We start from the raw sequence: 26,685 nt of genomic DNA on the forward strand, positions 1-26,685 counted from the left end.
TAATAATATACATTATTATTAATTTATATTAATAATATACATTATTACTAATTTATATTAATAATATACATTATTCATCTATATTTTGACAAATGTGCCAAATTTACCTTTGGACCTTCAGGGCAAAAACAGGAACCTTTATAACCACATTATAAGGTCTTAGTTTCTTATTTTTAACATGTAAAGTAAACTTTGAGTGCTTAGGGACAATTTGTATCTTATATGGAAGGCATACTCCCAACTTATCAGTGATACTTTTAAACTATAGAAAATACACCATTGAATATTAACTGAGCCATGAACTGAAAAAAGTCTTCAAAATAATCAGTCTGTATTGGCATCTGAGTGCTTTACTGGAATTTCTGTGACTCTAACAGAATGATTTTTGAGAGTCTGAGGTATGCAGAAGCTCTTCAAAACTAAATAAAAGTAAATACTCAATAAAATTCCAACTGTCCTTTATATTACCACAAAATCCACCTAGTATAATTTATCCCCCAAGTTACAACATGAAATATATACAATATTTAAAGAAAGAAAACATGTTGCTGCTATTTATAATTAACTCTTTGTTGAATTTACTTCATTAATAGATGTGCCGGTGTATAACAGCATTAAATTAAGACACATGCTTTAAAGAAATCTTTTTAAGAAAAATACACATACCTTGGCTGGAATCTGCATAAGCATCAAGCATTAAATAGAGTTGTTTTGCGCTAACCATTACCATAATAACTTTCCTTATAACAATTTCAGAGATGGGTTATTTGCTATTTGCTTTTCAATATGCTTACCATAAAACCTCACTCTCATTAGCCTCTTTTTTTTATATTAGGCCAAGTCATAGAAAAAAAATTTCAGTAATTAGCTCAAGTAAATGAACAATTGTCCGGCATGGAAACTCTGGGGGAAAATCATCCAAATCTTTACCATACTCATCCATCAACAACGCTGATCTAGATGGAGCAAAGGAAACTGATGCTTCAGTGCCTATATTCCCAGTCTCATCATGTAAACATAGACATTTCCAAGCCAGAACAACAGGTCTCTCTCTTCCTTGCAGGTGTTCTGGGGGAGGTGGTTGCCAAGCCGTCCCAGCCTCTCCTATGGGGGACGCAGGCTGCCTGTGGCTACTCTGAGGTGGTTTCTCTAAGGGCGAGCTTGTCACTCATAAACTCCACCTCACATCGAATCACATCAACCCAATCCATCATTTTCCTAATCCAAGTGTGTCCTCTTTAATTAGTGCCAAAAGGACACGGCAGTGATGGATGTTGCTGAGCAGAGGAAAGGACAGGCCCTGCCTTAAGTCCCAAGGTCAGCGCAAGCCTGGACTGGGAAGAAAAACAAATGCTATCATCAGCCCCAGAAGGTCAACCCCTCCCTGACCCTCCATCCCCCGCCTCTGGGATAAACAGATTAAGCCACCCTCTTGCTGATTAAGAAATCATGAGGAGATTTTAAAGATCTTTTTTAAAGACTCTGAGATGGACTTATTTTTTCCTACCCAATTGCCATCACAACCTTTTCTGGTTACAGCACCTTGATTTCCCTCAAGGGACCTACCCTTGCCCAATCAGGCCATGTGATTTGAAAGAAGCTGACCACCTCCAGGCCAGTAAGATATGATTCCCACAGCTTTGGTATTCTTCACTAATAGGAAAGAGAAATTCACCTCCTTCCTCGAAATGGCTGGAGCCTGGGGGAACAGAGGAGAAGGAAATGTGGCCTCACAGCAGGCCAGCAGAGAACCAGGCAGTGAGAGGGCTGAGAAGCAATGGTGAACAGTATAATTAGACCCTGTGGTCAATGGGCCCGAAGCCAAACTCCCCCTGGACTAATCACAAAACGGTGTCAGTCAATAAATACCTTTGATGGTGAAGCCAGTCTGGGTTGGTTTCTCAACAACAACTAAAGCCATATGCAACTAAAGAATCTTCACTAATAAGATGAGGAACCTCCTGGAGGGAAGGCATCTAGCCTACAACATCTATCCATTAACCAAAAGGATGTTTTCCTACACCAATAGTCTAGATGAAGTAAAGTCCTATGGAAAGTTTCAATGCTGGCAGAAAGTAGAAAAATAAAACAGTGCAAAATCCCCCATTTCACAGATGAGGAAACCCAGCCAAGAAAGGCCAAGCACCTCATTGAGATTCACAAGCACAATAAGGGTGGGACTGGGACCTGAATCCAGGGACCCTAATTCTGATTTAGGCAACCATGTTAGGGAGTTGGGCGTTGTGGGAGATGAGTTTGTACAGGGTGGGTGTGTGGCTGTATGTGATAATAATGGCATTCATTTCTTTCAGGAAATATGGAGCTTGTGGATCAAAAGAACACAGGAAACTAGTGGGGAAAGAGACAGAAAGGGATCAACAGAAAAGACGTGAATAAGAATGAAGAGGACTGTATCCCCACCTGCATGTCACTCCAACACCCTGCTGCTCAGTCCTGCCAATGGACCCCCAAGGGCCTGGCTGCCACCTGCTGCCCTGCGCCATCCTCCCCAACCTCAGGGGGCCTCCCACCTGGTACCCTGAACTCCACACTGGCCTCTCCACACTAGTTGATATGGTTTGGCTGTGTCCCCACCCAAATCTCACCTTGAATTGTAATAATCTCCACGTGTCAAGGGTGGGGCCAGATGGAGATAATTGAATCATGAGGGTGGTTCCCCCATACTGTTTTCGTGGTAGTAAGTCTCACAATATTGGATGGTTTTATAAATGGGAGTTTCCCTGCACAAGCTCTCTCTTGCCTGCTGCCATGTAAGACATGCCTTTGCTTCTCCTTTGCCTTCCGCCATGATTGTGAGGCCTCCCCAGCCATGTGGGACTGTGAGTCCATTAAACTTCTTTCCTTTATAAATTACCCAGTCCTAGATATGTCTTTATCAGCAGCATGAGAACAGACTAATACCCTAGTCATCAAATCTTTGCCAAGCCGATCTGCCCAACTCCAACCACCATGTTTAAAATCCTCAGAGGCTTTCCTGCTGCTCTTCATTTAAAGACAAAAATTCCTTTAATGAGCCCTTCCTGGTCCCACCCTGGGCTTCCTCCCACAACACGGGCATCTTTGTGCTCCACTGGGAAAAACCCTTTCAGAGTCACTCATACCTCCCCAAACACTCACGCAGTCTTCTGCCACAGAACATGTGTGCACACATACATGCTGTCTGCTCTCCCTAGAATGTTCTTCCCAGCACCCTCCCTGCCTCAGGCCCAATTAACTCCTATGCCTGGTCAGATTCCAGCTCCGAGTCACGTTCCTGGGGGATGCATGCTCCCCTCCAGGCCTGAACTGGTAGTTGCAGGGCCTGAACTGGGGAACTGCATCTACTGAACAATCGGATTCACTCCCTGGGCTCTGGCTGTGCCTCCCAGGTACATTGGGCCCAGATTGAGAAAGTCAGCAAGAAGGACTGACAAACAACCTTCATTTTCACACTGTTCATTGTAACTCCTATATTTCAGTAGATCACATGGTAAGGTACTTTCTTTTGACAGGGAAAAACTGATTTTTAAAAAAAAAAGGCAACAGTGACAACTCAGTGAAGAAGGAAAATTTAACTTGCTCCTATTGTAAAAGTCACAAGAAAATGTAGTTTTCTTTGCGGTCTTTTAAAAAAAGGTATTGTAATATCCAGAACAAACCCAATTTTTTAAAACAGCCCTTGCTGAATAGCTAAACCTTGCCCCCAGGTATACAAAGGAGGCCAGAGTGAGCCCAGCTCTGGCAGGACATTTACCGAGGGCCCCAGCTAATAAGCAGCGGCTGTGGATGACAGGAGCCGCCCACTTCACAGGACTTGAGCCTTACTTCCTCCCTCAGACATCCCCAGGGACTGGCTGGAGGCTGAATGACTGACAGGTCCCCTCAGAATAGCAGGGGCTGGGGGTAAGATCCTCGAACTGCCCACGGGACTGGGCAGGAGCTTACAACCCTTGCCACCTGCCAACACTCCAGGCAGAACGGGGCCAGAGGCCTCCTGAGTGGGGCTGCGTGATGACAGTGACCAGCAGAGGACAGAGGCCCTAGGCTCAACAGCCTTATTAAAAATACAGGACGGGGGAGGGGAAAGAAACTCATTCATTAATTCCAGCCGTATTTATTAAGCTTTCATGATGTGCCAGGCACTGAGCTAGATGCTGGGAGAGACTGTTTTCATTCCAGCATCACGACATGAAACAGAAGGCTTTCTGTTTTCATTAAAACATGACGGTTTCATTAAAACATATTCTGGTGGTGTCGATAGGGATATGCACACACACACACACGCCACACACACATATGTACATGTATATCATTATATAAATTTATGTTTTATATGCAATATAAGCAACATTTAATTGTGCATAAATAACATATGTCCAGATGGTGATGAACACGCTCAGAATCAAATCAAGCAGGACGAGGAGAGGTCCAGGCTGGCAGGGGCCAGCGCTTTAGCCTCCGAGGCCAGGGAGGGCGGTGTGGGGCGGACACACACGTGATGAGAAAGGCGCCGCAGGCTGGGATCTGAGGGAGGCTGTTTCAGGCAGGAGAAAGAGCCAGGGCAGAGGTCTTCCCTCCTTCCTTCCTCCCTCCACCTCCCTCATGATTCCACAAGAGAACTTTTGTTCATTCTAAAAATACTGAGCACCTGTTCTCTGGGCCCAGGGAGGTTAACCCAGCCCTGCCTTTGGGGGACTCATCACGCATGGAGAATCAGAGAGTGGGTAAAAAAAAAAAGATCTGCTAACATAAAAAAGAACAAAATCATATCCTTTGCAGCAACATGGATGCAGCTGGGGGCCACTACCCTGAGCGAATTAACGCAGAAATAGAAAACCGAATACTGCCTATTCTCACTCATGAGTGGGAGCTAAATCTTGAGTATACACAAACATCCAGAACAACAGACACAGGGGACTCCGAAAGAGAAAGGGAGGGAGGGAAGGAGGGGGACAAGGGCTAAAAAACGTGCTATCAGGCCCTATGTTTACTATCTGGGTGACAGAATGAACAGAAGCCCCAGCCTCAGCATAAGGCGATGTGCCCTGGTAACAAACTTGCACATGTACCTCCAGAACCTAAAATAAAAACTGAAATTTAAAAAAAAGAGATCTTCTAAAAACACTGGCCAACAAATGAGCAGTGATAAGGTAGGGATGTGACACAAAAGGAAGGTGCAGGGTGCAGAAGAAGCGACAGAGAACCGCCAGGCTGGTGCAGGGAGGGCCCCCAGGAGGTGCAGCCTGAGCCTGGAGCAGCCTGGGGACACCAGGGCAAATGTGTCCTGGCCCCGTATGCTGGAAGTGCTGCTCTGGCCACAGGCAGCACAGGACCACCAGCTTCTGTCTCATACCGCCAAAGTATACATTTGCCCGTTCAACACATACTTGCTACAGGCTGCTAAGCACCAGGCCAGTGCTAGACCCTGGAGTCCCAGCTGGGAGCAAAAACAAACTCAGCTCCCGCCCCCTGTTGGAGTCTACAGTTCAGTGGTGGGGAAGGCGAATGAGGGAGGACAAGGACTAGGGAACCCGAAGATAGTGTTGAAACTGAACAATCAATGTCATGGTCACTGTTTATTTCCTTTTATATCTTTTTATATCTGTTGTTTATATCACAACAAATAGAAGTTAATTCAAAACTGTTGTTCACTTCGAAATGCAATACACACACACATTTCCCTAGATATACAGCAAACATCACTCCCTTTTTACTATAACCTTGCTGGTGATGACTTGATTTGCAGCTGCCTTCTCCATCGCCATAGCTCTGTGAGGGAGGCTTCTGCCCATCAGGGTGCTGCAACCACTAGCTCTGTGTCGCACACTGCAGGCACGCAGTGGCCTTTGACTTCATAATGGAGCCTCTTCCTCCCCGCTATACCAGAAGCCCTCCATTGCATCCATAACCTTTAGCAGTTGCTCAGTGTGTACTGGCAAGACGGACAGATGCAGGCAGGGGTAGCTCTGGAACGTTCCAGGTCTGCTGCTGCCCTTGAGGAGACGCCGCTTAAGCCCTGAACCCTCTCTGCTCCACCTCCTTCCTCAAACATAGCCAGCAGTGTTCCCTAACAAGTCCACCAAACAACGCCAAGCAGGACCGAATACCTGCCTATGTGCTACTTTCACAGGGTATCCAAACTGTGACTACAGGAGGCGTGGCAGAAGGCTTTCTATCCCCATCCCCCTTTTCACTTAGAATCCAATACTTTTAGACAACTAAAGGGACTGCGTCACCAGCACCCGTGCATTTGCCCTGAACACTCCGCGCAGAGGGGCTGCCTCACTCCCTCTCAGCTTCTCGCCGCTCCATCAGGCGTGCACCCAAGTTCCCCTGCACTGCCAAGAAGGATTAATTCTCCCACTGGGATTTTATTCAGATGCATTTTAACATGCAGTGTTTGCCTTCTAATTTTAGAGTCTAATTATCCTGTGAAGAACGAGCAAATGTCTGTTCTCCTCCTGGAGCAAGGGCACTGTTTTGTGCAGAATTACTCAAAACTTGTTGCAAAATTCAGCAAAAGGCAAAGTTGGGGTGCTCACATGAAAACAAGATGCTTAAAATCATAATAAAGACCAACTGCTCTGTGTGTGTTGAATTCCCCCAACACTGCTTCCTTAAGGCTCATTTAAAGCAACAAGGAAGTCAGGCACAAATGTAGTTCCCACAAATGGGAAAAAAATACTACAAATGAAGTGGAATAGCACTCATTTAACGTGCGCTGTGTGCATTGATGCTGTGCAGGATACCTTCTCACCTTACTCCGATCCCCAACTTTTAAAAGAAGAATTAGGCCGGGCGCGGTGGCTCATGCCTGTAATCCCAGCACTTTGGGAGGCCGAGGTGGGCAGATAACGAGGTCAGGAGATCGAGACCATCCTGGCTAACATGGTGAAACCCTGTCTCTACTAAAAATACAAAAAATTAGCTGGGCATGGTGGTGGGCACCTGTAGTCCCAGCTACTCGGGAAGCTGAGGCAGGAGAATGGTGTGAACCTGGGAGGTGGTGCTTGCAGTGAGCCAAGATCACGCCACTGCACTCCAGCCGGGGCGACAGAGCGAGACTCTGTCTCAAAAGCAAAAACAAACAAAAAACAAAGAAGAGGAATTAAATTCTTAAAATTATTTGATTCAACCAGAGAGCTCTTTCTGTAGGCAAACACCCCAATGTTGGCAGGACAGCAAGTTGCTGTCATGCACCAAGTGTTTCCAATCTTCATTCCTTCTGCCCCGGGTTCCAGCTTCTAGGAATTTAGCCTAAAGAAATAATCAGAGATGTACACAAAAAGGCAGACAGCCTTAAGTCCATCCCAATTACTATAGCAAGAAAGAAGCAAACAAAAGCCTCAAGCCAGACTCATTTTCCAATGAAAGCAGAATGGGAAAATAAACGGTGGCAAATCCCTATTCTAGAGCATTTGGTCCCAAGTGTCGTAAGCAGTGTGGAGAAAAGCTTCTGATATATTAATTTAATAAACGATATAGACTGAACGATCCCGACACGGGAAAAATGTTTCTCTAGGAAAAGTGCTGGAGGAACACACACAAAGGTAGCCACAGGCGTTATCTCTGGGGTGGGGGTGGGGGGATTTGTGAATGCTTTAGATGTTCTTGATAATCTTCTATGTATTCTGAATTTTCAATAAATATAATTTTTGTTCTAATCAGAAAAAAAAAGTCTAAAAGAAATAAAAGTGAAGAGATATCAACTAAGCAAGCAGATAACTAATTGTCCACCGAACCCTGCAAAAGTCCAGGAAACTACAGGAAGGGTAAGCTGGGGTGGCATGCTTGTCCTGTCCAAGTCTTCTTTTTCCTCTCTAATCCTGACCACTTCTTCCCCAATTCTAACGCTCTGCAGAAAGGCTGCCTTCTCTACATCCGGACCTCCACGGGCCATGCCACTGCCAAATGCAAGCCAGTGATCACCCACAGACCCAGGAGTTCCAACAGAGATGTCTGCACCCTCCCCAGGAGCTAGGACAGCCACGTGTCATCCACTCAGGATTCCTAAGTGACAGAGAATGATTTTGTGAGAGGTTCCTCCGTGAGGGGCCTTGGGAGGTTTAATTGACTTTAAACAGACTAACAGAAGAGCAATTAATAAAATGAGACTAGGGTATCGTTGCTGCATAATTTACTTGTACATACAGAAACACTGGAAACCACCAGGTCACAATTAATCTCTGCCTCAAGGCTGTGAGACATCCTTAACAGGATAATTATATATTCTATATACACAAACGTACACACACACACACATCTATAGATATGCATGGGATGGTTCATTTAATGTGTCAACTTGACTGGGCCTGAGGGTGCCCACACATTTGGTGAAACATTATTTTGGGTGCCCATGAGGGAGTTTCTGGATGAGATTGACATTTGAATCAATAGGCTGGGTAAAGCAGATGGCCTTCCCTAGCGTGAGTGGGCCTCATCCAATCCATTGAGAGACTGAATAGAGCAGGAAGACGGAATAAGAAAGAATTCTCTCGATCTGTCTTCAAGCTGAATCATCAGTCTTCTGCAGACTCAGACTGAAATTTACACCATTAGCTCTCCTGTTTCTCAGGCCTTCAAACTCGCACTAGAACTACACCATTGGCTCTCTCAGGTCTTCAGCTTGCTGACTGCTGGGACTTCTTAGACTCCACAACACATAGGCCAATTCCTTCTAATACGTCTAGATAGATAGACAGATAGACAATGGATGAATCGATGAAAATGATAGAGAGAAAGAGACATACATACATGCATACATACATGGATGGATGAATGGATAGATGATAGATACGATAACGGATGGACAGATGAACAGAGATGGATGGATGGATGAATGGACTGGTAAACAGATAAATAAATAGATGAATAGATAGGCAATAGATAAATCTCTATATCTGATTGATGGTGTCCCTCTGGAGAACCCAGACAAATATAATATGTATATATATATATACGCATACATTATCTCTATTTATATCTTCTCCCCATATATCTATGTATCTATATTTATATAGATGTGCATATATATAGAGAGAAACACAGTAAAAGAAACCTGTAACAATAATGGCATAAATTTGGTTATGAGTCCCTACTCTACTGCTTCATTTTTGGTCCATTTTTATAACTTAGAAGCCAAATGCTTGATTTTCAAAGACACATTTAAGATTCTTTTGCAATGATAATGGTATTTGTCAGTGTTCTTGGAGTTCATCACATTTGCAACCTCCCTAATCTAAAATAGCACTGCCCTTCTCTGAGATGCAAGGTAAAATTTACAACCCTATGATCTCTCTAGAAACAAGACTTAGGTTCTCCCCACAGTTGCCTTCTCTACTACTTGTTTGATGCATGGAAACCTAGACTTCCAAATTCTCTTCAAAACCAAAGAGCTGACAGTCACTCACATGCCCATGTCATCATAATGAGCAGGGCTGTACAGCATCATCCTCTGCAGGCAGGGCAGGAGCAGTTTAGGTTGCTACAGTCCCCCCGCCCAATGTCTCTGCACCTCAAAGCTGAGTGGAACTACTATTTCTCACCAAGACTGGTTGAAGACCGCCTGGCCCCAGGGGCATCTGCACTCTCCAGCCTTGCTCTATCCAGCTCACATCCAACCAGGCTCTTTGGAGAAATCTTTCTTTACCATCTTGTCCTCCAACCCTTCTGTGCACATGACCTAGCCCAACTAGAGAGAAAGTTCCTTGACAGTAGAATAGTAATTATAGCCAAAGCAGGGAGAGTTGACATGTCCTGAGTCCATGTGGTGAGCTAAGCATCTCTACACTGACTATACTTGATCCTACCAACCATCCAAGGTTAAGAATCTTTCCCGAGATTGCTCAGCTGCTGACGGGCTGACCCAGGGTCTGAGACAAGTAGGTCTGAATCCAGATCACAGCTCATCAACCCGTCTGCTATGCTCTACTGTCCTGTTGCACACCTCACAGCCTCAACCCCAGCATGCACAGGATGAAGTGTGCCTGTTTTTCGCTATTCCATAGAGCTCTCTCTCACAATGCCAGAATTGGAACTAGGAAAGCCTCTGTTGGCCTAGGGGCATCATGGCCAGGTTTGCAAGTTTTTTTCCTGCATTATCATGGAGAATATGGAGGAGGAAAGAGAATATGGAGGAGGAAAGAGAACAGGTTTCAAAAATTTATATTCCAGCACAGTACGTCTCTTCCAAGAGTCTAAGAGAAAGGAAATCAAGGTAGTAAAATGGAAAGTCAGATAAGGGGAATTAATACCTGCTACTGCCTTCCATCCATGTGCATCCCCTTTCTCCCCTCCTCCCTCAGTAGTACCCAAGGTTGGCATCAGGATGGGAACTGAGTCTCAGAGAGAGGGATTAACTTGCCCAAAGCCACACAGCTAGTAAGTTATAGAACTGGGACTCAATGCCAATAATCTTTGTGCCTGCCTCCCAAGACTCCTCAAAGTCAGCTTTATGAATATTCTCTTTCAATTGGCCAGCCCAGAAGAGGCCCAAGGTAGGAAGGTGGGGAGAAGATGAGAGAATCAAGTTGACTGGAGGTCACACCATGCTTGTCCCCTCTTGGAACTTTGTGTGGTCAGTAAAGCCTTCCCCTGACTGTAACCAGAGCATTGCTGTGAGGTCCTCTTGGCCAAGAGAAAAGAACAGACAGGTGTGAAATGATCATCCTGCAGGTGCTCCTTTCTCCAGGAGCTAATGTCAGCAAATTGGGGGCTGTGCAGATAATTCCCCCCTCAAATACTATGTCTTTGTTTCCTCTTCAAATGGCTGTCCTTCCAACTACCTGTCCTTACACCACTGTCCTTCCAGCTGCCTGGACTTCTACCCACTCATCCACCCATCCACACACCCACCCACCCACCTACCCACTCATATATCTACCTAGCCATCATCAACCCATCCATCCATCCACCCATCCATCCATCCATCCATCCATCTCCATTTGACCATCCGTCCATCTACCCATCCATCCATCCATCCATCCATCCATCTCCATTTATCCATCCATCCATCCACCCACCCATCCACCCACCTACCCACTCATATATCTACTGAGCCATCATCACCCAATCCATCCATCTACCCATCCATCCATCCATCCATCCATCCATCCATCTCTCCAACTCCATTTATCCATCCGTCCATTCACCCACCCACCTACCCACTCGTATATCTACCTAGCCATCATCAACCCATCCATCCATCTACCCATCCATCCATCCATCCATCCATCCATCTATCCATCTCCATTTATCCATCCGTCCATCCACCCACCCATCCATCCACCCACCTATCCACTGGTATATCTACCTAGCCATCATCCATCAATCCATTTACCCACCCATCCACCCATTCTCCAATCCATCCACCTATCCATCTATCAATCTCCATCCATCCATCCACTCACTCACCCACCCATCTACCTATCCACCCATATATCTACCTAGCCATCATCCATCATCCATTCATCCACCCACCCACCCGCCCATCCATCCATCCATCTATCCATCCACCATCAACCCACCCATCCATCCACCCAGCACTTATTGAGACCCTACTGTGTATAAGGCATAGATAAGGGATGGATAACAAACTGGATACTGTCCCTGTCCTCAGAAGGCTATGGCTTGGCCCATCTAACATAGCTACAACTACTAAGAACCTAAATAGCAATTAAATGACAGTGTTTCTAAGTACTACAAAAGCACTTTCAACATGCTAAGACAGCTTATACCAGCGAACCCCATCTGGTTGGTGGGAGGAGGGGTAGTGGTGCAGGTGTCAAGGAACCCAGGCAGCATTTAATAGCCCCAGTGGATGCACTGGGGCTAAGACCTTGGGGCCAGAAGCAAAACAGCCTGGATTCAGCCCCTAGCCATGTAGTTTTCTATTCCCACACTTCCCTGAGCCTTAGTTTCCTCACGCTCAAAATGGGGATAACAATAATGGGAACCTCTTAGAGCTCTCATGAGGCTTCAGGAAGATAAAGTATGTAAAGAACTATGTGCTTACCAGATAACAGCAGTCCCTCAAGAAAAATGGTAGCCACCCTCATAGAACCACCACTGACCCCGTCTTCTAGCAACTTCTCAACAAGCATAAAGAATGCAGCCACATCAACCACAATAGGGAATCAAGTTTTGCAAAAGAATGACTCCTCCCTCCTCATTGTTTGTTGGTGTTTTTTTTTTAATGTTTTGTGTCTTTATTCTAGTATGTTGGTTGGTTAAGGATCATTTCATATTTGTTCACGTTTGGGTCGAGGGTAGGGACAGGAGTCAATGATAGGGTCATCCTATTTAAGGAGTGAATTCCCAGGAGAAATGCATCCATTATAGACATGAATTTCTATGGAGCATTTAATCTGCGGCATTTTTACCAGCTGTGAACTTGGAATTCGTATGAGCTAAGATGTTTTGGCCTGGCCAACTATGTAATCCCACAAAAAGACAAACAGCAAGCATGGCTAGAGGTAAAACAAAGGTCACTAGAGGACACACTTACAGACTAGGCCACCTACCCACATTGTGATTTCTTTAACCTACAGCAGAAAGGCCAGACCACAGGGCAACAGGGAAAAGGCATCTGCCAGAGACATCGCTCTAGCAGAGCTGGTCAGGAGCTGTGGGAGAACCCCGAGGATTCAGAGGCTCCAGCTCCAGCAGCCCTGAGTCCTGCTTCTGAACACAGAACAGACCCCATACAGGAAACAAAGGTACTGCTCACCTTGGGACCCCATACAGGAAACAAAGCCACAAACCTGCAGAGGTGTGGCAAGCTGGGGCAGACAGCCCCACAGGGAGCATGAGGAGCAGGTTGCTTTGGAAGCACGGCAATTTCCTTGCCTAGATCGTTCTAAAATTCTCCTGGTCACCTTGGATCAGAGTCTGTGTTGGTGAGATAACAGCCTGTAGCCATCAAGGGCTTTCAGTAGGGGCCTTGGCAAGCAAAGTCTTCTTTGCTTATGATGTTACTGAATGTAGAAATATCTACACTGTAACATATTAACAGAATAAATAATAGCTAACTCTCAGGTAGCAACTATCTTCTAGACACTTTCTGTTTATCATCTTTGCTCTGTGTTTTTCATCACTGTATTAATAATCATTGCTAATAGTACAGAAAACAGCCATCATTTATCAAGCATCAGTGAAGTATAGGAATTGTGCCAGGGCCTTCATACACATCTCCATTTCTATTTACAACAACCTCAAGGTAAATATCCTGATATCCATTTGAGAGCTGGGGAAATTTAGGCTCTGAGAGGTCACATAACTTTGTCCAGAGCCTCACAGCCAGTAAGCAGAGCCCAGTTCCAGACCAGGTCTTTGGCCATCTCCCGTACCCCTTCCCCTCCCCATGCCTCCCATGGTGTGCTGACCAGGAGTGTGAGCTCAGGTGGCCACATGCTCTGTTCAAACCCAGACTATGTCCCTCATCCACCAGGACTTGAGAGAGTTCTCAGTTTCTTCACCTGTAAGATGGGGATAAATAGCACCTGGCTCCTCAGGTGGTTATGAATATTGAATGAGATAAAACCTGCAAAGCTCATAGTAGGCCCTCATTAAATCAAAGTGCTATCAAAGTCTGCTGTCTGCAGACCTGATCCATGCCCCCATTAAACTGTCCGAAGACTCAGGAACTGGCTTATAACCACTGGCCTCACCCAGAAACTAAAAGAAGCAAGAAAAATGACCAGAGATATTTCCAAGCAGTGACTTCTGGGAACATGTCTTTTTTAAAAAAATAAATAAATAAAAGTGATGAAAATATAGACAAGTAATTTTTCGCCAGCAGATTGGCACAAGGAAGAAAGATGGGCAAGATCCAGCATTAGCTAACGTGAAGGAGCAGCAGCTTCTAACATTTTCTGTAGAAACATACATTGATCAAAGTCTCTTAGGAGGACCTCATGGCCACTCTGGACAAACATGAAAAACACAGAAATACTTCACAGCAAGGACACTCATCACTGAGCAGCTGAAAACAGTCCCCAACTGCGTGCAGCCCGGAGACCTGCCCAGAGAGGCCACTGCACACCGAGCACCCTGCAGCCATTAATCAGGATCATATGAAGCTTTGTGTAGTCCCTGTTCCAGCAGAAAAGTGGGGGCACACCCCATGCAGACATTATGACTCGCCTCTTATGCGCCATACAAATATTTGAAAGTGACAGCGAATGTACTGCCCAAAATCCTTTATCTCTACAGCATGGGATTAAGACATCTTAACTTTTTTCTTCATGCTTGTATATGTTTACCAAATAGTTCACACAAAAGAGTAAGTTCAATTTTTATATTACAGATGCTTTGAATCAGCAAAAACATAATAAAAAGCAAGGAGCAGGCCGAGCATGATGGCACATGCCTGTAATCCCAGCACTTTGGGAGGCTGAGGCAGATGGATCACCTGAGGTCAGGAGTTCGCTACCAGCCTGATGAACATGGTGAAACCCCGTCTCTACTAAATACAAAAAAATTAGCTGAGTGTGGTGGCGCATGCCTGTAATCCCAACTATTGGGAGGCTGAGACAGAAGAATTGCTTGTACCTGGGAGGTGGAGGTTGCAGTGAGCCCAGATTGCGCCATTGCACTCCAGCCTGGGCAACAAGAGCAAAACTCCATCTCAAAAAAAAAAAAAAAGAACAGAAAAAGAAAATGCAAGGAGCAGCCTTCTCCCTTTCCTTTATTTCAGCCAAAGCCAGTACCCTCCACCCGGCACTCTCAGAAAGGATGCTGGAATGGAGGTGACTGCTTCTCTACTCTGAGCTGGTGTGGCGTCACTGCACTGCCCGACGTGGTCGCCATTAGCCACAGGTGGCTATTTAAATTTAAATCAATTACAGCTAAGTAAAATTTAAAAATTCCATTCTGAGGTTGCACGAGCCACAGTTTGAGGGTTCAGCAACCATCTGTGGCCAGCGGCGCAATCCCGGGCTGCATGGCGCAGACCTAGACCATTTCCATCATCACAGGACGTTCTGCTGGATGGCGCTCACCTATAATGAGGCCTCTGAAAGGAGACCCGAGAAGATAAAAGCACAAGAGGCTGCCTTGAGGGCAGGGAGCAGCGATTCTTTTTCTATGAAGGGCCAGAGAGTAAACAGTTCAGACTGGGAAATTTTTCTGGGAAAATGCTCAATTCTGTTGCTGCGGTGTGACAACAACCACAGGCATTTCATCAAAAAAGGAGCAGCAGGCCAGGGTGAGGGCTTGCTCCTCCTCATTCCAGGCTGTGATTAGATGACCATCACCACCGTTCACGGCCAACACTCCTAACCTGTTACTCTGTGCTGGGCACCACATTAAGTGTTTTACCTGCGTTTTCTCATTGAATCTTCACTGCAATGCAACCAGGTTAATACTACTAGTGTGCCCATTTTATGAAGGAGGGAACTGAGTTGGAGAGGTGATGTAACCAACCTAAGTGCAGAGGCTGGGATTCACACCCAGCTCTGCCTGATTTCAGAGGCTGCACCTGCGACCACAACACTTCGTCCCTCGTGAGAATTAAAATATTGCCTTAAATATTTCTGGCCCCTAAAGCATTAAAATACTGCCTTATGTTACAAACCCTTCCAGGGCTCATAACATCTGAATCCATTATATCTATCTCCCAGGCGATAAGGTGAAGACCAAAAGCTGGGTGCTGAACAGTGACGGGGTAAGCAGAACATTAGTATTTAAACCGAGCAGAGGAATCATGTAAAAATTAGACATTTCCCAGTAATGTTATACAGTTGAGTGGTTTGGGAGAAAATATTCGTTGGAAAAATCAAAATGATAATGAACTTAGGAACCTATTAGTTAATCTGTTACAAAGTCTTTGGCTTTGAAAGAACCTCATAAATAATTAATTGTGTTATCCATTAACCTCCGCCCTATTATACCACTCAAAGAACCACAGTCTAGAGCCACAGGAGGTAATAAATTGTGGGCATGGGTGACTCATTATTAAAATTAAATATGTCATTAGCAGCTCCTGAGAATACCTTTTCCATGACTTACAGAGCCCTCCACAACACAAAAACCCAGGCAATATTAAAGTATCCAGGCAAGTGAGCTTCTATTTTATTTCTTTTAAAAACAAAAACAAAAGAAAAACAGGATACATATGCAGAACGTGCAGGTTTGTTCCATAGGTATACATGTCATGGTGGTTTGCTGCACCTACTGACCTGTCCTCTAAGATCCCTCCCCTCACCCCCACCCCCACCTCTCAACAGGCCCTGGTGTGGGTTGTTCCCCTCTCTGTATCCATGTGTTCTCAATGTTCAACTCCCACTTACAAGTGAGAGCATGCGGTATTTGGTTTTCTGTTCCTGTGTTAGTTTGCTGAGGATGATGGCTTCCAGCTTCATCCATGTCCCTGCAAAGGACATGATCTCATTCCTTTTTATGGCTGCATAGTATTCCATGGTGTATATGTACCGCATTTTCTTCATCCAATCTATCATTGATGGGCATTTGGGTTGTTTCCATGTCTTTGCTACTGTTAATAGTGCTGCGATAAACACACGTATGCGTATGTCTTTATAGAATGATTTATATTTCAAAACCCTACTTTCACGAAAAAAGCCTAATCTCTAGCACACGCTGTGTCACTGGGAGTGTGACAGGTCCTCCCAGAAGCAGAGGCCATGGGTAGATGTCCCCTCTCATCTCCCCATCAACTCCCACACTCCTCCCCTTCCTGCCTCGTGCACCCCAGGATCAAGGTAGGGGATGGAAGTGCAAAAGCAAGAGCACTGCAGATCAGTCTTTCTCAGCACCTAGGCAACCACCCTCCCGGGAAACACCAGGATACTCCACTTTGAAGCAGCTTCGAGAACTTTCAGTTAGGCAGAATCCGCAAAGAGTGATGGGAAGATCTCCCTGGGACTGGGCATGCACTTAAAGCAGGCGAGGGAGAGTGATGTGAGGGAAAGTAGGTGGGCATTTGGATTCCAGCCTGGGCACTTTCATGAGCCCTGTGATCTGGGCAAATCCATTTCCTTCCTCTAAGTCCCCGTAATAATCAGAAATGGCAGAACCCCAATCAAAGCTGCTGAAACCTAAAAGGGAGGAAGTGTTTAACTGAGAAGCCTGGGGGTACACTAGCTTCACACACGCTGGATCCAGGGATGCAAATAATGCCATTGGGAAATCAACCCTCAAAATGTCATTGCTCAGCTTTCCTTTGGGCTGGTTCCATTCTCTGGCTCCACCTGGGTTGGGGAAAATGGCCACCAGCACTCCAAGCCCACAGCCAACCAGCTCTGTGACTTCTTGTGGGGGGGAAAACAACTCTTTCCAAAAGCTCCAACTGAAGTTCTAGAACAGATTCTCATTTGTGAAGGCTGAGTCATGAGCCCATCTAAGAACCAATTACCAGGGGCAGAGACTGTGCAGGATGATGGCCAATTCCACGTGGATAGAGATGGAGGAGGTACGCCTTCTCCCAGCAGATGCAAGGGGCCTGAGGAACAGGAGTGGGCTACTAGGACCTCCCCTAGCTTTGGTGCTCAACGCCAGCACATCCCAGATGTGACCATCTCAGGAACCTGGACCAGTGGTAGAACAGAGTCAGCACTGCCCGTGGCTCATCATGGCCTATGAAGGCCATGTGGCAGCATTAGACGAGAGGCCGCCAGCCACAGCCCAGATGATACAGTCCCCACACGTCCCGTACACCGCAAGGTGAGGACGATGGGGAGGCAGGTTCAGAAGCAGGCACACTCTAGGTCAGTGTTTGCTCAGGCCCTGGCAACCTCCCTCCTGGGAAAGGACAGAGGCTACCACAGGCTGGGGCCAGATGCCACTCCACGGCAGCTTCTGGGAACACAGACCTCAGCTCTGAGGACCACAGGCATTCCCGTTCATACAGCAGCAGCCCCCATGCCTCAGCCCAATCATCCATGCCAGCCTGGGGTGACGTTTCCCAAGTCCCTTGAAAAATGAGGACAACGCAGTGAGGCGTTTTGGGGTCTGGCTCTGTGTCCTTGAAAAGACTGTCCTCTGTTGGAGGATACGGCCTTCCTGACGCCTTGGATTTGAAATTCCATTTCTTTTGGGAAATACTGGTGATGATAGTGTTATTATTATACTATTGTAAAACCAAGGATGTTCGGGTTGTTCTTCATTGTTGTTTTTAAACATCCCTAGTTGACCAAAATATAAAAGTTGGCAACTCCTGCCCACCCCTCCTGCCTCTGTCAAGCCCCCTGTAAACTGGACCAAGACAAAGTCCTACCTCTCTCCTCCCTCCATAGCTACCCAAAAACTGTCACTGCAAACAAACCTCCCTCCCCTGTCCCTGCAGAAAGGCAGGCACTAACTGTCTGCTGCTGCTGGCTAGGGGACAGAAGAGAGGAGCATCTGAGGAGCAGCATGCCCCAGGAGCTCATTAAAAATGCAGAGTCTCAGGCCCTACCCAAGGGTCAGAACCCACATTTTAACCAGACTTCCAGTGACGTGTATGCACATAGACGTTTCAGAGGCGCCGGACCAGACTTTATCCAAGGACCTCGTCTTGATAATTACGGCAACCGAGGGCCCCTAAGGTGGGCATCTGCCCCTGACTTTTATCCCATGGGCATTCTTCCCTGAGCATGGCTTCTCTCCCAGTAAGGGAGGTCCAGGCCTCTTTCAGCCCTGCTCAACCCACACTTTGACTTCCATTCCACAATGACAGCTAACAGTCATGAAGCTGGCTCCACATGCCAGCATCCCTGCTGGTGGTCACTTCAACTCCAGAATCCCCACAGACCCATCCCTTCCTCATGAACATTTTACCAAATCCCTCCAACCACCCCTGTCTACCCTGCAGGTGTAACTTTCCTCCTCAAATCCCCTAGAACACCGAGAATCCTAGAGCTTCCTTGATAAGCCTAAGAACCCTCTGCCTCTGAGTCAACATCTTGAGGGTGGCCAGGACTGGACCCTGCCTCTGTGCAAGGACTCCCACCCCAGTGGCACTTCCCCTAGATGGTGCTGGGTAACTGCACCACCCGGTGTCTCCCCAACTTCACTCACACGTCACCACTCTTATGGATGTTGCTCTAATAGAACCACTTGGTCTAAAATGAATATAACGTTTTCTTAAGAAAGTTTAAAATGAAAACTTGACATCTACTTTAATGGAAATGCAATATTTTTCTAATGAAAAATTAAACAGGCTGGGAACGGTGGCTCAACCCTGTAATCCCAGCACTTTGGGAGGCCTAGGCGGGTGGATCACCTGAGGTTAGAAGTTTAAGACCAGCCTAGCCAACATGGTGAAACCCCATCTCTACTAAAAATATAAAAATTAGCCAGGTGTGGTGGACACCTGTAATCCCAGCTACTCGGGAGGCTGAGGCAGGAGAATCGCTTGAATCTGGGAGGCAGAGGTTGCAGTGAGCCAAGACCACACCACTGCACTCCAGCCTGGGCAACAGAGTGAGACTCCACCTCAAAAAAGAAAAAAGAAAAATTAAACAGACATATACCTGATATGAACGTTCTCTATAAAATTAATAGTTCATTTACTGCCTAAAATCATCTCACACTGCCAGGAAATCAGTCTCATGATTGACACTAATGAGTTGACTGGAAAGTGGCAACCACCAGGACACACTCACCCGTGGGCTGGGCTTTAGGACCTGGCACTGTATTCATGCATTCTGCAGGAGGGTTTCTTCTTTCCTTTGGCTGCATGGAAACCCCTTGGCTGCACGGAACCCCCAGTCTACAGCCACACCCACGGGTGTCATTTAATGCCATCACGGGGAGTTGGGTGCTTCCTTCTAGTGACTTGCCATCCATCACAGTGGGAAGACGGAAGGCCACAGTGGCTGTCTTGACAAGCAGGACACTCATTCGGTGCCACCCACTGCAACTGTGTTGAGGACAATTGTGAGATTAAGAGAATTTTATTTCATGAGCACTAAGCTCCAATTCCAGAGAGGTAACCGTGTTTATTCCGCTCCATTGTCTGACAAGGAACAGAAAATGGAAGCCTCCAGATCTTCAGGGGACAGGCATGGAGCTCATACCCTGGAAGGGCAGGATGATCACGTGAAGAGAACCAGGGAGAAGGTGGCCACTCACAGCCACAGAGAGAGTCCTGGGACGGGTCCTGCCCTCACAGCCCTCAGAAGGAACCTGCCCTGCTGGCACCTTGATCTCAGACCTCCAGCCTCCAGCACTGCAAGAGAGTAGGTTTCTGCTGTGGAATCCTCCAGTCTGCAGCACATGCTAGGGCAGCCACAGGAGATGAGCTCAGCCAGAACAGGGGAGGGAGAAGGGGAAGGCTGGGCCTTCTCGGGCAGCCAGGGCCTTCCTGGGGAGAAGGGAGGTGGGGCAAAGGCTTGAGCCTCCACAGGCACCGGAGAAGCAGAGGCCTGGGGGCCAGGAGGAGGCTGCCCCTGCCACCAGAGCATGGTGGGGGCACAATGTAGAGAAAAGGAACCAGGTGGGCATCCAGCCAGCATCCACACACGTCGCCCATGCCACCTCAGGAGCCAAGGGGCCTGGCGCCTCATTATTTAAAAGTCAAGTCTCACCTGGTTGTTGTGAAGCTATAGATGTGATAAAAATTCATACAATTATTCACTGAAAAAAACAGCAAAAGTGCTTGCAAAACCTGGTGGAATTCACTAAGGCCTCTGGTTTAGTTGGTTTAGTTAACATCACTGTACCAACATGCACCTCCTGGTGCCAATCAGTGAACCATGGAAAGGTGGATGCTGTCATTGAGGGAAGCTCTACAACTCCCATGTGAGTCTAAAATTATTTCAAAAAAGTTTAGAAAGTGTAAACAATTGTATTTAAAAACAAACAAACAAAAAACAAGATCTAACCTCCGTGGCTCTTCCCGGCACAGGGATGTGGCTTCTCCGTCCTTTTCCCAGCCTTCCAGGGTCCCACAAATCCATCCTTCTCTGGCCCACCTAGCAGGTACTATGGAGAATCCTCCAGAGCACAGGAAACAGGGGAGGTCTTGATACCAACCAGGAGTCTGGAGAATGAACTGATCCTCTCCTGCACTTTGTGTTTCTTTGTGTTTTTGTGAACTCAGAGAGAGAACAGGGCTTGCCTCTCTCCCCAGGAGCCAGGAGCCAGAAATGCCTGCACGTGGCCCCATGCACGGCTGCACTCCGAGGGCCAAAGCCTCCATTCACGTGCAGGCTGCGGGGACAGCGCAGCGCTTGCTCTCTGTGAAATGCCTGATTTCAGCCTGCAGCCATCGCTAGCTTGCACAGCATCCCTGGCCTGCCTCAATGGCAACCCTTGTCCCCGAGAAGCACAAAGCCGCTTCTGCTCGGGAGCCAGGGCTGCAGCTGGGGGGCGTCTCCATCCCATGACTGGGCCCATTCTTCCCCAGCACACAGGCAACCCTGCCAGGGAACACGCATGGCTCGGAGCTCCCAAGTACTCTCTCCTGGCAAGTGAGGAGTGTAAATAAATCTTGGGAGGAGGACATGAGAGAGCAACACAGTCCCTGGAGGACAGTATTCTAGAGTGGCCACAAGAGTTGGAAACTTCTATGCTTCAGCATTAAGAGGTTGGTGAGTTTCCTGTCACTGAAGGCATTTGAGCAGGGACAAGAATTTTCCTGGGTGGGGATGGGCTAAGGAGGGGGCAGAAGGAAGCAAGCACTGCCTGGATAGATGGGTGGATGGATGGATAGAGAGAGAGATGATAGATACACAGATTGATAGATAACGGTAGATGATCGATTAGCAGATAGATGATAGATTATAGATACATTGAAAAATAGATTACAGATATATTGATACATAAATAAAGATAGATAAATGATAGATTGATGGCTAGATGCTAGAATATAGATATATTTATAGATGATAGATATATTGAGAAATAAATAAAAAAGACAGATAAATGATAAATAGATGGATGATAGACACATACATGGATACACAGATGCTTCCTAAGCAGGAGGGCACAACCGAGTGACAGAGGCAGGTGGGCGCCTGACCTAATCAGTGTTGTCCAGTCCCAGATATCTCTATCCAACCACACACCTCTCCCCAACTCCAGGTACAATTTCCACCTGGGGATCTGATCGGTCTCTCAAACAGAACCTGTCCAAAGCTGAACAGAGCATTAATTTGCCCAACCCCCATCCTGCTCATCTCAATGGCTCCTCCCCATTGCCACCAGAACCTCTCCATCCTTCCAGCTGCTCAGGCTGGAACCCTTCGAGTCATCCAGGACTCCTCTGTCTCATCCCAGCCATCTGATCCCTCTCACACCACACCTAGCTCTACCACCATCTTAATTGGATTCTCCTAAAAGCAGAGCTGCAGGCGGGCTTAGGTGCAGGTAGCTTATTTGGGAGACACCTCAGGAAGCAGAAGCAAGGGAGCAAGGAGGGTGAGGGAGGGAGGAAGGGCAAACCCACACACAGGTGCATTTCCAAGGTCCCAGCTGAAGGCAGCAAGGTTGCATTCTCTGAAAGCTCCAAGAAGCACCCACCTAAAGGATGCATGCCTGGGATGTTTACTCCCATTTTATCAGCTGAGGATTGTCCTTCAGACATTAGCTCCCCTCATGTTCTGGCTGCACTTTGATGCTTGGGAGAATATCCACAGCACCAGGCTCATGGCTGTGCTGTACTGGAAAGTGTTTGGGTGGTATAAGGGAGCTGATATTTACATTTGCCAATTGCCATGGTGTAAATACTTCCCACTGCGGCCAGCTTGCAGCATTCCTGAAAGTGTAACCACCTGCTCCAATACAGCGCTCATCACCCAACATGCTGGTTGATTGAAGCCACAGCTGAAGACCAAGGCAGAGCTGGTCCAAGGAGCTGTGATGCAGGCACAAAAAACATCTGCTGTGAACAACCTGCTCCAAACCACCAGCATCTCTGAGTAAATGACCTTCGAATCCTCCCTTGCCCAGCACAATCTCATCTCGCACTGCAGCCATTCAAATCTCCTTCAACGGGCAGCTCTGAAAATAAAGCCTAAGTCTTCCCCCAGGCCTCGGCACCTCCCTGGGATCCTCCCCTGGCCACCTCTTGGCATTGTGGGCATCCAAAACTTGCCCCTCTCCATCACTCACTCAGCCTCACTGGTCTCCTTGTTCCTCCCACTCCCAAGCACATGCCTGCTGCAGGGCCATTGCACCTGCTGTTCCTGCTGCCCTAGTGCTCTTCTCGAGGGTAGTCACATGACCAGCTCCCTCACTTTGCCTGGTCTCTGCACAGATGCCCTGCTCTGAGGTCCTCTCTGACCATCTATCACAGACAGTTGGGCTCTCCTCCCTGCCAGTCTCATTCCTCCAGCCTCACTTTATCATCATTCAAGGCATCTATAACCACCTAGAGTCCTATCATACATCTATTTCTATGCTGTCTGTTTCCCCTCATCCCACAAGACTACTCATTCCGTGAAGGCAGAAACATCAGTCGTCACTGCAACCTGCCATACATAGCTATATGCATACTCCAAAAACGGTGACAGGCTTACAGGTGTCCAGTAAACATTTGTTGAATGGCTGACGACCATGAATTCTGGAGGGAGAGTTCAGACTGGTTTCATTTTTAAATTCCCTGCAGAGGACTGCAAATAATATTTCTGGCTCTGAACAACTGGGTCAGTGCCCTCTAAAGTTTGGTCCAGCCCTGGTACCCCAAGATGGGCTGGCCTCTCCCCAGCACAATAGAAGCACTAAGATCTCTTGCAGCACAGAAATCTCCACATCCCTCACCGCAAACCCTGAGGTATGCGGTCACAGATATTAGCAGTGCACCCTCCAAATGCCACCCAGATCCAGAACCAGCCAGAAACGAACAGAGAAGCCTCATCTCAACGTCAGTCCCTGCCCAGGAGCTCTCAGCCAAGAACCCCAGCGTAACAAGGGTGAGAAACAGCCCCGGGCTGTCACGCAAGACAGAGACGGTGCATGCAGAGGAAGAGCCTGCATGCATCCGCGGTGAGGATGTGCCCACTCTGACACTGGGGTGAGAGGAGGAAAACTGGGCTCAGAGGGGGGAAAGGTGGGCTCAGATGGGCATTGGGAGTTGGGCAAATTCCTAAGCAAGAGAAGAAGCCAAAGGTGGCCAGGGAGACATCAGCATGTTCCCCCTGCACAGCCATGACATCCTACAAATGATATCTCTTAATTTTCACATCAGCTTTGGGAGAGGGCCATGAATAGATTTCTAAATATATTCCAGAGCAGAATTAAGTGGGATCTTCCAGTTTCTGAAAGTGACTCGCAGAGGGTGCATCAGATGGGATGAGAACATGACATCAGCCACACAGGCAGCCATACTGGGCAGCTGCCTGCCGGGCAAACCCTGTGCCCACAGAGACCATTCTCAACCACTCCTCCCAACCACACCAGCTCCACGCACCTTCTCTAACAGGAATGGGGCCTGCCTCAGGGTCAACTGAGGCCTCTAGCTATCAGATTCCAGAGAGATCTCTGCAGAGACCCTGGCTCTAGGCAGAATTTACAAAGAAAACAAATGAGAATCTATTTCTATGACTCAAGATGCCCCGCAAGCAGATGAGGAATTTAAAAAGAAGTTCTGGATTGAAGGACATTCTACAGAACACCCTACAGGTGCTCCTCAAAACCGCTAAGGTCACTAAGAACAAGTAAAGTCAGAAAAGGCATCACAGCAAGAGAGCCTGAAGGTACATGATGTCCAGATGTCATGTGGGATCTGGATGGCATCCTGGGATGGAAAAAGGGCAATAGAAAAATACTAAGGACGTTGGAATAAAGTATGAACTTGAGTTAATAATAATGTTTCAAGAGTGGTTCATTACCGATACAAATCTACTATAAGAATGAAAGGGTGTAATCCCAGCACTTTGGGAGGCCGAGGCGGGCGAATCACGAGGTCAGGAGATCGAGACCACAGTGAAACCCCGTCTCTACTAAAAATACAAAAAATTAGCCGGGCGTGGTGTCGGGCGCCTGTAGTCCCAGCTACTCGGAGAGGCTGAGGCAGGAGAATGGCGTGAACCCGGGAGGCGGAGCTTGCAGTGAGCCGAGATTGCGCCACTGCACTCCAGCCTGGGTGACAGAGCGAGACTCCGTCTCAAAAAAAAAAAAAAAAAAAGAATGAAAGGGAACCAGGGTGCGGGGTTTATGTAAAGTCTTTGTACTAGCTTCACAATTTTTCTGTAAAATTTAAATTACTCTAACATTACAAGTTTTTTTTTTTAAGTCTTCTTTCCATCAGACTGAGTTAGGGGGCTCTGGCAGGTCAGCTCCAGACCCTGGAATACATTCCTTGGATAGGCCCAGAGAATGGCACTCAAGGTGCCACAGACCACCTGGTAGGGACTGAGGCGACTGCGCTGGACCAGCCTGCACGCCAGGCTGCCAGGAGGTGTCTCCTGCAGGCTACACAGGAGCAGCGTGGGAGGGAGACCAGGCCAGAGACGTTTCTAGTCTCCAGAGCAGGGTGTCCTCAGATCAGCAGCATCAGCAGCACCTAAGATCTTGCTAGAAATGCATGTTCATGCTGGCTTCATGGCAGATGCGTCAAGTCAGGAACTCTGGGAAGGGACCCAGCATGCTGCATAGATAAGACCCCAGGCGAGTCTCATATACCCTAAAGCTTGAGACTCCTGCTCTAGAAGTTCACCCAGGAGGACAGAGATCCCAACAGGGAGCAGGTGTGGAGCAGTCCACCAGTGGATCAGGGGCTGTGGGATGCAGCCACATAGGGGTTGGTGCATGCTGTACTTGGCTTGAAAGATGACCTGGGGATCAAAATATCCAAACACCCATGACAGCACCAAAAGAGGGGCAATTTTCACCAACTTCCAGGCTCACATCGAAGAAAGCCACCCTCTAGAGACACTGCCCCAGCCATTTCCCACTCTTACGTCCCCACCCTCCAAATCGAGAGGCGACACACCAGCAGCTCCCATCCACTCTCCCCCACTTCTCCTGCCAGCGGGTCCACTTCCCCTCTTGGGAAACCAAAACAGGACACCCCCTCTACACAACACCCATGGGCGCCAAAGCAGAAGTGGGGTGACCTTTCCGAGTCCCAGATCGGTGGGTCACCCTCTGCTCCATAAGTGTCGGCAGCTCTCCATCATTCCATAGGATACAGACAAAAACCCTCAACCTGGTCTTCCCTGTTCCGCGTGGCAGGCCCAAGCCACCTCCCCATCCCCACGCACCAGCCGTTCAGCCCATGCTCACACAGTGCCCCTCCCACCGCAGGGCCACCACATCCGCTGTTCCTCTGCCAGGGACAGTGGTCACCATCCCCACCCCACTTTCATCTGGTCCATTCCCACGTATCCTTCGAACTTCGTCTCTATATCCCACAGATGCAGTTTTAAGAGGAAAAAGCCAGGCACAGAACAGGGGCTAGCATATGTTTCCCTTCATATTACAAACAAACGAAGAAGAAGAGAATGCATAGAAATTTCCTGACAGCGTACACAAGAAAGCCACCAGCAGCTGTCTCAGGACGAGAGACGGGTGCACAGCCAGAGAGACCTGGTTTTCACTAATGAAAAAGACAGTCGATGTTTGTTGAATACATACATGTAATAGGAATGTGACAGATCATATCATTTAACCCCCACAACAGCTGCATGGTGCGGACAATACTGTAATTCCCATTTTATAGATGAGGAAACTGAGGCCAAAGAGGAAAAGCAGACAGCTGGCAGGTCATAACACGGGCTGGACCAAGCCTGATCCATGCAGCGC

At 47.4% G+C, this 26,685-nt stretch overlaps 1 protein-coding gene across 4 annotated transcripts in view; it reads right to left on the reverse strand.

Annotated features, from left to right (window-relative positions):
• Positions 1-26,685, reverse strand: part of LOC116463287 (phosphatase and actin regulator 3-like) — a 271,936-nt gene that overhangs the window by 198,075 nt on the left and 47,176 nt on the right. The window contains exon 1 of one of the 4 annotated variants that reach the window (XM_032146325.2): positions 20,823-21,243. The exons of the other annotated variants lie outside the window; for them this stretch is intronic. The gene's annotated coding sequence lies outside the window, so the exon portion shown is untranslated. Of the gene's footprint in view, positions 1-20,822; positions 21,244-26,685 lie in introns of those variants that run through there. 4 annotated transcript variants of the gene reach the window in all.

The sequence above is a fragment of the Hylobates moloch genome, unplaced genomic scaffold (genome assembly GCF_009828535.3).
Source record: "Hylobates moloch isolate HMO894 unplaced genomic scaffold, HMol_V3 SCAFFOLD_32, whole genome shotgun sequence".
NCBI classification, from domain to species: domain Eukaryota; kingdom Metazoa; phylum Chordata; class Mammalia; order Primates; family Hylobatidae; genus Hylobates; species Hylobates moloch.